Source organism: Poeciliopsis prolifica, unplaced genomic scaffold, assembly GCF_027474105.1.
Source record: "Poeciliopsis prolifica strain line A6 unplaced genomic scaffold, Auburn_PproV2 SCAFFOLD210, whole genome shotgun sequence".
In the NCBI taxonomy this organism is placed as follows: domain Eukaryota; kingdom Metazoa; phylum Chordata; class Actinopteri; order Cyprinodontiformes; family Poeciliidae; genus Poeciliopsis; species Poeciliopsis prolifica.
The window spans coordinates 38,667-52,812 of record NW_026562585.1 but is presented as its reverse complement, the minus strand read 5'-3'; the positions used below and the strand labels follow the sequence as shown (position 1 = coordinate 52,812).

At 33.9% G+C, this 14,146-nt stretch overlaps 1 pseudogene; it reads left to right on the top strand.

Moving 5' to 3' along the window:
* The first annotated feature begins 2,676 nt into the window (after window positions 1–2,676).
* Window positions 2,677–5,760, top strand: LOC129356934 (aurora kinase A-B-like; annotated as a pseudogene).
* Window positions 5,761–14,146: the final 8,386 nt, after the last annotated feature.

Sequence of the window (14,146 nt, the reverse complement as noted above, 5' to 3'; positions counted from 1 at the left end):
GAGCCTCGCTCTTCACCTCAACACCGCCTAAAACCTGGGACCAGGGGTTAAAGGTCTCCTGCACCTAGTGCAACATTTCACTCCTTATGAGAGCGCGTCTCAGTTTAGAGGCTAAAACCAGCAAGAAGCTTCAGAGTTTTCCTGCAACGAAGCTCTGGTCTGTTGGCTTCAGTGAGGCTGGTTTTACTGAAGATGTGTTCAGGTACGCAGGAAAATTCAGCGCTGATACAGACGGGACGAGCGACTCCACCTCTGATGATGCTTGGATAAAAGTTTATATGTTCATGAGATGAAAGAGTTAATTTTCCTCACATATCAGGACATTCTCCATCGGTCATCCTGCCGTCGTTCTGGATTTATTCATTATTTACATCATCAATAGAAATTGTTCAACCAGATGTTTCTCTTTGTTTTAATTTTCACTGTTATAAAGTCAGATCAAGTCAGCTTACATTACTGTCGTTAAATAAGAGTCACTGCAGGATTTTATTCAGTTTGATTAGAAATAAAACGTCTTGTAAAGAGTTTAATACATCAGCTTTATTTTATAATTTTAAACAGTTTTTAAAATAATAAAGAACAGTTGTTCTTATGTCAGCTGGTTGTTTTTTCTTGATATTTGAAGCTTTTTCATACTTTCATTCTCAAAATTAGCCACAGTTAATAATTCTGGGATTGTTACACAATAAAATGTAGGATTTTTTTCAAACTATTTACTATTTTACTATAGTAAAATAAAATATTAATTTATAAGTTCACTTTGTGTCTAAATTATTCTAATAATTAATCTCCATCTCTAATAACATACATGTATGAAATATATAAATTATTATTCACAGGATTAAGTTAATATAGCTGTTGTCATTAGAAACTAATGAAAAGTTTAAAGTATTAATTTTATGATGGTTGATTGAGTTCTTACTGCCCTCTGGTGGTGAACTATCATAACTACAGACATTCTTCATATAAATTGTTAAACCGGATGTTTGTTTTAATGTAAAATTTTATAACGTCAGATCAAAGTTAACTCCAAACAGTGAATCAAAATATGTCTGAATAATATACGAGTCAGAAATCTGTGATAATGACTCAGGATGTCTTTTAGTTTTTCTCTAAACTCCACATTAATGGATATTAAACATAAATAATGCGGCATTATCAGGGCTGTAGTTCCCACTAAGGCCACCAGAGGGCGTAAATACCCCGCTCTGAATATACAGGTGAGTTTGAAGAGCTGCAGCTGGTTTCTGGAAATCAGTGTTTCATCTGTCAGTGTGAACTAGAAGCATCTCCACAGAGACGAAAACATCCCGCAGAAACTCTGAGCGGAGCTAACGATGCTAACAGACTAGCAGCGGCTTCAGAGGAGCTGTGGTTCTTAAAACTGGAGCTTCAGCTCCAACAGAGCTGAAACAAACTCTGGTTTAGGCGATAAGATGCTGAGCTTCCGGTCTGAAGGTAGGAAAATATTTATGAAAAGTTAAATTATCCTGCAAACAGTCAGAATAATGTTGATATTTTAGCTGCCGAGCCGCGAACTGAACTATTAATATCAGAGCAGGGCGGTTTCTGCCCTCTAGCGGACCCAGATAACTACACCTACTTGATAAAGTTAGAGCGTTTACAAACTACATTCACTTCCGGTGAGTACTTTCACATTAAGAGCCATAGAAACGAGTTCCTCTGTTAGCTTTCATTTGAAATAATACATTTTACTTCTGTTGTTTTTCTCTCTGAAACAATAAACTGTTATTCAAAAGCAGCAAATTAAATTTTACTCATCTCAAACTGAAATGATTATCAATTCATAAAAGTATTTTAATAACATTAAGAGCAGCCCCATCTCTGACCCGGTTCCCTCTCTGACCTGGTTCCATCTCTGACCCGGTTCCCTCTCTGACCCGGTTCCCTCTCTGACCCGGTTCTATCTCTGACCCGGTTCTCTCTGACCCGGTTCTCTCTGACCCGGTTTCCTCTGACTCTCTTGCGTTCATGAAATCAGTTCCTTCATTCAGAGACTCAAACTGAAAGGTTCTTTAGTGAAGAAGAAACTTCATCTGGTTCTGATATTGAAGCTGCAGCTTGAATCCGTCTCAGGATTCGGATCAGAATCCAGTTCGTATCACCGATCAGCATCACTGTGGCTCCAGAACCTGGCCTATCTCTACCTGTGCAGGCCGGAGGAGGCCAAGAGGTCAGAGGGCAGAACCAGAACTGGACCTGGTGCCGTCATGTCGATGTTTTTTAGATTTAATCTAAAAATTAAAGATTAAATCTCTCTAATATAAAATTAGAGAGATTTTAGATTCTCTCTAAAGTCTCAATTTTTAGAGATTCTCTGGAGATAAAACAGAAAATTACAGTTGGAATAACAAAGGTCAACAGTTTGAATTATGAGACAAGAGTTTGTGATAATTTATTAAAGAATGTGACTTTTATACTAAAAGGTGTGGAAAGAAGAATCCAGTCAAACTTTTGCTGTTCTGCCAACAAAGTTTATTTATTGAGTCATTTGCACCAAAGCAGCTTTCAAAATGGCCGCCCTTACATCCAGCAGTTCATCAATTAACCAGTGAAGCCCCGCCTCTCAATTTGCCCGGCCAATCAAAGTGCAGCCGGTTCTATTAAAGAGCTGTGTTTGAGGCGGGCCTCTTCTTTAGCAGAATCCCAAGATGGCTGCCGCAAAGGACTCACCCTGAAGGTAGCAAACATTTCACAGACAAAGACTCATTTACACGCTGGAATTCAACAAGTTTTAGAAAAACTGAGTCCTTCCTAACAGAGACATGAAGTAACACGACAATGACCTGATTTCTGGAGCCTCGGCTCAAAACTCTGAGCTAAATAGAGGCTAAAAGCAGCTCAAGGTTCTGAAGCTACGATTCATAAGATGCAGGAGGAGAAACTCTGGAGAGTTTTTAGTTATTTAGTAATAAACTTTTCACAGTATTGCTGCATTTCATCTGCCATATATAATTATCAATAATGACTTGTTCATCTCTTTCCAGGTGAGCTGTGGTCTCCACTGGATGCAACAGCCAGAAGAGAAGCAGCACCAGTGCAGCAGAGGGCGCTGTTCAGGTGAGCGGTACCTCACCTGAAACCCACCGGAGGAGACAGGAAGTGATTTCATGTGTCCTCAACTCCTCAGGATGTCGATTGACTTCATACTTGCTGCAGCATCCAGTAAAAATAGAATCGGTTCAAACTTTGGCACTTTGCTGTTCAGGCCAACAGCTTTAGGTCTGTTGGACTTAAAGCTCAGAGTTTCTCTTTGAATAACTATATTTAAATCATTTTTCAGTTTCCAGTCTGCCATTTTCACCGTCTCTCCCAAAGGAGAGCGTCTTCATTCCCGCCTCCCAGATGGTTGTAGCTCTGTAAGGTGATGGAGTTCAGGGCTGAGAGCTTCCAGCCTCAAATACTCACATGTTCAAGTTTAAAGAACGACTTCAAAACTAAAGTATAAAGAATCTAAGAACTGAAATCGCTCCAAAAACAAATGATTGAACAAATAAAGCAAGCTGAGCCTGATGAACCAGATGTATCTGGCTCTGTTTGTACTTGTATGACTTTGTTAGCAGCTTTGACCTCTCAGTCTGAGAAGAGTCTCCTCTGAAGGAGAATCCTTTTCCAGATCAAACTCATCCAGATCTTTTTCTGATGACGGTAAGATGAAGACCAGAGCCGACCACTGAGCAGGAGACAGTTTACCAGAGGACAGACGTCCTGAACTCAGAGACTGTTGGATCTCCTCCACTAGAGAACGATGGTTCAGTTCATTCAGACAGTGGAAAAGGTTGATGATCTTCTCTACAGGCAGATTGTCGCTGATGTTCTTCTTTATGTACTGAACTGTCTCCTCATTGGTCTGAGCTGCTTCCTGTCTGTGTGTACGAGTCTCTGATTGGTCTGCAGCGACAGACCCAGCAGGAAGCGGACGACCAGGTCCAGGTTTCCATTTGGACTTCTTGAACAGCCATCTACTGCTCTGATGAATCATTTGTTTCTGTTCTTCACTGCAGTTCTGTTTCCAGGATGTTGAAGAAAAGTCCTAAATCAGTAACTGGCAGAGTGAGAGAAACGAAAACCTGCTGCTGGTGTTGATGTGTCAGTTCACTGGAAAAGGTTTTCACTGGAAAAGGTTTTCACTGGGTGTAATTGTGACGTGCAGAAGAGAAATCCTGAACCAGGAAATATTTCAGTTTAGTTAAGATTCCTCAGATATTCCTGAGCTGAAAGCTGCGACACTTTGTGTGAACATTTGTGGAAAGTAGTTTCAGTTCATGAGGTTTGAATGTGAATCTGAGTCGCCTTTTCTTGTTTTTCTCCGGGCAGAGGAGACGTGGAGATCAGCCTGGCTCCTGACGGTTCCACTCCGACCCAGATCTACAGAAACAGGTCGGTTCTAAGGTCCGGTCCAAACGACTCTCTGGACCCGAAACGCAGCAGAACATTCCTGCATCCAATCAAATGCGATGCAGACGTGCAAACATGCAGGAGAAATGTTGCAACCATTCAGCTCAAAAGCAGAAATTCGTAACAGACACAGAGTCTCTTTACAGACAGGAATATAATATTTATATATGTAACGTAGAAGCGACGGCCATTTTAGACAGTTTAACGTCTGGATGCAGCGATCCGATGTTTCGTATTGACCATCTGAATTCATTTAAAACGGTTTTATGATTTGAAAACTGGTGTAAAAGTTGTGGATTATAAATGTAGCTGATAAGCAGCATCAGTGCAGCTGAATCCACCAGAAGCTCCAGTAGTTTAATAAATAATAAAGAAACAGATGAAAGCAACAAGTTGACCAACTCAGTTCAACATGTCGATAAACGGCGACAAACATTTGAAACGGTTCAGAAAGTCCGATTAGTAATTCTAAGTAAAACGCAAATTAAATAACGAAGCATTTTAAACATAACTGGCCTCTGGTCTAGTTAAAGCTCACAGATGAGCTACTTTCTGTTTTGCTTTTGTTTTTAGTGCATCATGGAGCTGGCAGATGCGCTCCACTACAGAGACATCAAACCAGAGAACCTGTTGCTGGGAGGAAACGGGGAGCTGAAGATCGCTGACTTTGGTTCTTCTGTTCACATTCCATCTTTAAGGTATGTGCATGCTGACATGTTAGCATGCTCTGTAGTCATTTCAGCTCTGACATTGTGTTGTTCTGTCCATGCAGGAGGTCCACCCTGTGTGGATCGCTGGACGACCAAACTCAGGATGAGAAGGTGGACCTGTGGAGTCTGGGGGTTCTTTGCTATGAGTGTCTTGTTGGAAAACGTCCATTTGAAACAAAAAGTCACGATGAACCTACCGTAGGATTTCTAAGGTAATTGCTGATGAATGCAATAATTCAATTCCTAATTTTCACAGGAGTTTTATCCAAATATTTGAGCTTTTTGGAGCACAGAGATCCAAAATAAAAATCTTTTAGGCAGACGGACCAGCTAACATGTTGTTAATATTTATTATTGGTGTAGGTGGAGTACAGTTCCCCTCCACATGCTTCCATTAGTGCCGGAGCTAAAGACTTGCTGGCCAAGCTGCTGCAGCCCAACCCCATGCACAGGTTGCCCATTGAAGGCGTCGTCTCCCATCCCTGGGTCCTCAAACGCTCCACCAAGACGCCCACGACTTGTGAGTCATTTCTGAGTACGTCTTTCCCAGCACCGGCTCCATCTTCCGTGTCCAGGATCCACTGATTTGGAAGGACAGTTATCAATATTTTAAAAGTACATGACAGCCAAGAGGAATCATGTTAATAAAAGTCATCCTTTCATGTTTTGAATTTTTTGGGGGGTTTGAATTCTGTTTCTGTAAACATATTTACACACGAGAGGAAAGAGAGACAAATTAGCTGTAGATTTTTCGGTGGAGATGTTTTTAATCCTGCAGAAATTGAAGGGAGATTATCCCCATTTCTGAACTGAAACATGTGTTCTGAACTTTTAGATTTATTTTTCAAAAGAGTATTAAAATGGTAAAGCAGCAGTCACATTGAAACATTGAAGTATTATGGATATATGATTTGAAAAAAACGACATACTATACTATGTCGTTCGAAAAATTGAAAAAAACGACATACTATACTATGTCGTCCGAAATATTGAGAAAAAACGACATACTAGTATGTGGTCAAAAATTTAAAAAAATGACATACTATAGTATGTCGTCCAAAAAATTGAAAAAAACAACATATTATACTATGTCGTCGAAAAATTGAAAAAAACGACATACTATATATAGTATGTGGTCGAAAAATGGAAAAAAACGACATATGTCGTCCGAAAAATTGAAAAAAACGACATACTATACTATGTCGTCCGAAATATTGAAAAAAACGTCGAAAAATTTAAAAAACCGACATACTATATACTATGACGTGCAAAATATTGAGAAAAAACGACATACTAGTATGTGGTCGAAAAATTGAAAAAAATGACATACTATATATAGTATGTCGTCCGAAATATTGAGAAAAAACGACATACTGTGGTCGAAAAATTGAAAAAACGACATACTATACTATGTCGTCCGAAATATTGAGAAAAAACGACATACTAAGTCGTCCGAAAAATTTAAAAAAACGACATACTGTGGTCGAAAAATTGAAAAAATCGACATACTATTGTATGTCGTCCGAAATATTGAAAAAAACGACATACTATACTATGTCGTTTGAAAAATTGAAAAAACGACATATTATACTATGTCGTCGAAAAATTTAAAAAAACGACATACTATACTATGTCATGCGAAATATGAGAAAAAACGACGTCGTCCGAAAAATTGTAAAAAATGACATAGTATACTATGTCGTCCGAAATATTGAAAAAAACGACATACTATAGTATGTCGTCAAAAAATTAAAAAAACGACATACTATATACTCTGTCGTGCAAAATATTGAGAAAAAACGACATACTAGTATGTGGTCGAAAAATTGAAAAAAATGACATACTATAGTTTGTTGTCGAAAAATTGAAAAAAACGACATACTATAGTATGTTGTTTTTTTCAATTTTTTGATGACATACTATGTATAGAATGACGTTATTTTCAATTTTTCGGATGACATACATATGTATGTACATATGTCGTCCGAAATATTGAGAAAAAACGACATACTATACTATGTCGTTCGAAAAATTGAAAAAACGACATATTATACTATGTCGTCGAAAAATTGAAAAAAACGACATACTATAGTATGTCGTCCGAAATATTGAGAAAAAGCGACATACTGTGGTCGATAAATTGAAAAAAACGACATACTATACTATGTCGTCCGAAATATTGAGAAAAAACGACATGTCCAAAAAATTGAAAAAACGACATACTATACTATGTCGTCCGAAATATTGGAAAAAACGACATACAATAGTATGTCGTCCGAAAAATTGAAAAAAACGACATACTATGTCGTCGAAAAATTTTAAAAAACGACATACTGTGGTCAAAAAATTGAAAAAAACGACATACTATACTATGTCGTCGAAAAATTGAAAAAAAAAACGACATATATGTCGTCCGAAATATTGAGAAAAAATGACATACTATAGTAAGTCGTACGAAAATTTGAAAAAAACGACATACTATACTATGTCGTCCGAAATATTGAGAAAAAACGACATGTCCGAAAAATTGAAAAAAACGACATACTATACTATGTCATCCGAAATATTGAAAAAAACGACATACTATAGTATGTTGTCGAAAAATTGAAAAAAACGACATACTATATACTATGTTGTACGAAAATTTGAAAAAAACGACATACTACAGTATGTCGTCCGCAATATTGAGAAAAAACGACATACTATAGTATGACGTCCGAAAAATTGAAAAAAACGACATACTATAGTATGACGTCCGAAAAATTGAAAAAAACGACATATTATACTATGTTGTTGAAAAATGAAAAAAACGACATACTATGGTATGTCGTCTGAAATATTGAGAAAAAACGACATGTCCGAAAAATTGAAAAAAACGACATTCTATACTATGTCATCCGAAATATTGAAAAAAACGACATACTATAGTATGTGGTCGAAAAATTTAAAAAAATGACATACTATAGTATGTCGTCCGAAAAATTTTAAAAAACGACATCCTATGTCGTCGAAAAATTTAAAAAAACGAAATACTGTGGTCGAAAAATTGAAAAAAACGACATACTATTGTATGTCGTCCGCAATATTGAAAAAAACGACATACTATATTATGTCGTTCGAAAAATTGAAAAAACAACATATTATACTATGTCGTAGAAAAATTGAAAAAAAACGACATACTATAGTATGTCGTCGAAATATTGAAAAAAACGACATATATGTCGTCCGAAATATTGAGAAAAAATGACATACTATAGTAAGTCGTCCCAAAAATTTTAAAAAACGACATACTATATAGTATGCGGTCGAAAATTTGAAAAAAACGATATACTATAGTATGTCGTCCGAAATATTGAGAAAAAACGACATACTATATAGTATGTCGTCCGAAAAATGGAAAAAACGACATACGTCGTCCGAAAAATTGAAAAAAACGACATACTATATACTATGTCGTGCAAAATATTGAGAAAAAACGACATACTAGTATGTGGTCGAAAAATTGAAAAAAATGACATACTATAGTTTGTCGTCGAAAAATTGAAAAAAGACATACGATAGTATGTTGTTTTTTTCAATTTTTTGATGACATACTATATATAGTATGACGTTTTTTTCAATTTTTCGGACGACATACATATGTATGTACATATGTCGTCCGAAATATTGAGAAAAAACGACATACTATTAAGTCGTCCGAAAAATTTAAAAAAACGACATACTGTGGTCGAAAAATTGAAAAAAACGACATACTATTGTATGTCGTCCGAAATATTGAAAAAAACGACATACTATACTATGTCGTTTGAAAAATTGAAAAAACGACATATTATACTGTCGTCGAAAAATTTAAAAAAACGACATACTATATATAGTATGTCGTCCGAAATATTGAAAAAATGACATACTGTGGTCGAAAAATTGAAAAAAACGACATACTATACTATGTCGTCCGAAATATTGAGAAAAAACGACGTCGTCCGAAAAATTGTAAAAAATGACATACTATACTATGTCGTCCGAAATATTGAAAAAAACGACATACTATATACTCTGTCGTGCAAAATATTGAGAAAAACAACATACTAGTATGTGGTCGAAAAATTGAAAAAAATGACATACTATAGTTTGTCGTCGAAAAATTGAAAAAAACGACATACTATTGTATGTCGTCCGAAATATTGAAAAAAACGACATACTATACTATGTCGTTCGAAAAATTGAAAAAACGACATATTATACTATGTCGTCAAAAAATTGAAAAAAACGACATAATATAGTATGTCGTCGAAATATTGGGAAAAAATGACATATATGTCGTCCGAAACATTGAGAAAAAATGACATACTATAGTATGACGTCCGAAAATTGAAAAAAACGACATATTATACTATGTTGTTGAAAAATTGAAAATAACGACATACTATAGTATGTCGTCTGAAATTGAAAAAAAACGACATATTATACTATGTTGTTGAAAATTGAAAATAACGACATACTCTAGTATGTGGTCAAAAATTGAAAAATGACATACTATAGTATGTCGTCCGAAATATTGAAAAAAACGACATACTAAGTATGTGGTCGAAAAATTGAAAAAAATGACATACTATACTATGTCGTACGAAAATTGAAAAAAACATCATACTATTGTATGTCGTCGAAATATTGAGAAAAACGACATACTATAGTATGTCGTCCGAAAAATTGAAAAAAACGACATACTATATACTATGTCGTTCGAAAAATTGAAAAAAACGACATATTATACTATGTCGTCGAAAAATTTAAAAAAACGACATACTATACTATGTCGTCGAAAAATTTAAAAAAACGACATACTATATATAGTATGTTGTCCGAAATATTGAGAAAAAACGACGTCGTCCGAAAAATTGTAAAAAACGACATACTATACTATGTCGTCCGAAATATTGAAAAAAACGACATACTAGTATGTGGTCGAAAAATTGAAAAAAATGACATACTATAGTTTGTCGTTGAAAAATTGAAAAAAAAACGACATTCTATAGTATGTTGTTTTTTTCAATTTTTTGATGACATACTATATATAGTATGACGTTTTTTTCAATTTTTCGGACGACATACATATGTATGTACAAATGTCGTCCGAAATATTGAGAAAAAACGACATACTATAGTAAGTCGTCCGAAAAATTTAAAAAAACGACATACTGTGGTCGAAAAATTGAAAAAAACGACATACTATTGTATGTCGTCCAAAATATTGAAAAAACGACATACTATACTATGTCGTCGAAAAATTGAAAAAAAACGACATGTATGTCGTCCGAAATATTGAGAAAAAATGACATACTATAGTATGTGGTCGAAAAATTGAAAAAAATGACATACTATAGTATGTCGTCTGAAATATTGAAAAAAACGACATACTATACAATGTCGTTCGAAAAATGGAAAAAAACGACATATTATACTATGTCGTCGAAAAATTGAAAAAAACGACATACTATAGTATGTCGTCGAAAAATTGAAAAAAACTACATACTATATACTATGTCGTACGAAAAATTGAAAAAAACAACATACTATAGTATGTCGTCCGAAAAATTGGAAAAAACGACATACTATACTATGTCGTTCGAAAAATTGAAAAAAACATATTATACTGTTGTCGAAAAATTGAAAAAAACGACATACTATAGTATGTCGTCCGAAATATTGAGAAAAAACGACATACTGTGGTCGATAAATTGAAAAAAACGACATACTATACTATGTCGTCCGAAATATTGAGAAAAAACGACATGTCCGAAAAATTGAAAAAAACGACATACTATACTATGTCGTCCGAAATATTGAAAAAAACGACATACTATAGTATGTCGTCCGAAAAATTGAAAAAAACGGCATACTATGTCGTCGAAAAATTGAAAAAAAACGACATATATGTCGTCCGAAATATTGAGAAAAAATGACATACTATAGTAAGTCGTCCGAAAATTTGAAAAAAACGACATACTATACTATGTCGTCGAAAAATTGAAAAAAAACGACATATATGTCGTCCGAAATTTGAGAAAAAACGACATGTCCGAAAAATTGAAAAAAACGACATACTATACTATGTCATCCGAAATATTGAAAAAAACGACATACTATAGTATGTTGTCGAAAAATTGAAAAAAACGACATACTATATACTGTGTCGTACGAAAATTTGAAAAAAACGACATACTATGGTATGTCTTCCGAAATATTGAGAAAAAACGACATACTATAGTATGACGTCCGAAAAATTGAAAAATTTTTCGGACGTTGAAAAAAACGACGTTGAAAAATTGAAAAACGACATACTATAGTATGTCGTCGAAATATCTAGAAAAACAACATTCTATAGTATGTCGTCGAAAAATTGAAAAAAAACGACATACTATATACTATGTCGTACAAAAATTGAAAAAAACGACATACTATATAGTATGTGGTCGAAAAATGGAAAAAAACGACATATGTCGTCCGAAAAATTGAAAAAAAACGACATACTATAGTATGTCGTCCGAAAAATTGAAAAAAACTACATACTATATAGTATGTCATCCGAAATATTGAAAAAAGCGACATACTAAGTATGTGGTCGAAAAATTTAAAAAAAACGACATACTATGTCGTCGAAAAATTTAAAAAAACGACATACTGTGGTCGAAAAATTGAAAAAAAACGACATATTATACTATGTCGTCGAAAAATTGAAAAAAACGACATACTATAGTATGTCGTCGAAATATTGAGAAAAACGACATATATGTCGTCCGAAAAATTTTAAAAAACGACATACTATAGTATGTCGTCCGAAATATTGAGAAAAAAAACATACTATAGTATGACGTCTGAAATATTGAAAAAAACGACATACTATACTATGTCGTTCGAAAAATTGAAAAAATCGACATATTATACTATGTCGTCGAAAAATGGAAAAAACGACATATGTCTTCCGAAAAATTGAAAAAAACGACATACTATAATATGTCGTATTGAAAAAAACAACATACTATAGTATGTCGTCCGAAAAATTTAAAAAAACGACATACTATATACTATGTCGTACGAAAAATTGAAAAAAATGACATACTATAGTATGTCGTCGAAATATTGAGAAAAAACGACATACTATAGTATGTCGTCCGAAAAATTTAAAAAATGACATACTATAGTATGTCGTCCGAAATATTGAGAAAAAACGACATACTGTGGTCGAAAAATTGATAAAACGACATACTATACTATGTCGTCCGAAATATTGCAAAAAACGACATACTATAGTATGTCGTCGAAAAATTGAAAAAAACCGACATACTATATACTATGACATACTATAGTATGTTGTTTTTTGTCAATTTTTTGATGACATACTATATATAGTATGACGTTTTTTTCAATTTTTCGGACGACATACATATGTATGTACATATGTCGTCCGAAATATTGAAAAAAACGACATACTATAGTATGTCGTCCGAAAAGTTGAAAAAAACGACATACTATGTCGTCGAACAATTTAAAAAAACGTCATACTGTGGTCGAAAAATTTAAAAAAACGACATATATGTCGTCCGAAATATTAAGAAAAATGACATACTATAGTAAGTCGTCCGAAAATTTGGAAAAAATGACATACTATACTATGTCGTCCGAAATTTGAGAAAAAACATGTCCGAAAAATTGAAAAAAACGACATACTATACTATGTCATCCGAAAAATTGAAAAAAACGACATACTGTGGTATGTCGTCCGAAATATTGAGAAAAAACGACATACAATGTATGACGTCCGAAAAATTGAAAAAAACGACATACTATAGTATGTCGTCGAAAAATTTAAAAAACCAACATACTATAGTATGTTGTTTTTTGTCAATTTTTTGATGACATACTATATATGTATGACGTTTTTTTCAATTTTTCGGACGACATACATATGTATGTACATGTCGTCCGAAATATTGAAAAAAACGACATACTATAGTATGTCGTCCGAAAAGTTGAAAAAAAGACATACTATGTCGTCGAAAAATTTAAAAAAAACGTCATACTGTGGTCGAAAAATTTTAAAAAACGACATACTATACTATGTCGTCGAAAAATTGAAAAAAAAACGACATATATGTCGTCCGAAATATTAAGAAAAAATGACATACTATAGTAAGTCGTCCGAAAATTTGGAAAAAATGACATACTATACTATGTCGTCCGAAATATTGAGAAAAAACGACATGTCCGAAAAATTGAAAAAAACGACATACTATATACTATGTCGTACGAAAATGTGAAAAAAACGACATACTATGGTATGTCGTCCGAAATATTGAGAAAAAACGACATACTATAGTATGACGTCCGAAAATTTGAAAAAAACGACATACTATAGTATGTCGTCTGAAATTGAAAAAAACGACATATTATACTATGTTGTTGAAAAATTGAAAATACATACTATAGTATGTCGTCGAAATATCGAGAAAAACAACATTCTATAGTATGTCGTCAAAAAATTGAAAAAACGACATACTATATACTATGTCGTACGAAAAATTGAAAAAAACGACATACTATATATAGTATGTGGTCGAAAAATGGAAAAAACGACATATGTCGTCTGAAAAATTGAAAAAAACGACATACTATAGTATGTGGTCGAAAAATTGAAAAAATGATACTAGTATGTCGTCCGAAAAATTGAAAAAAACGACATACTAAGTATGTGGTCGAAAAATTGAAAAAAATGACATACTATACTATGTCATCCGAAAAATTTAAAAAAACGACATACTGTGTATGTCGTCCGAAATATTGAGAAAAAACGACATACAATAGTATGTCGTCCGAAAAATTGAAAAAAACGACATACTATAGTATGTCGTCCGAAATATAGCAAAAAACGAAATACTATAGTATGTCGTCGAAAAATTTAAAAAACCGACATACTATAGTATGTTGTTTTTTGTCAATTTTTTGATGACATACTATATATA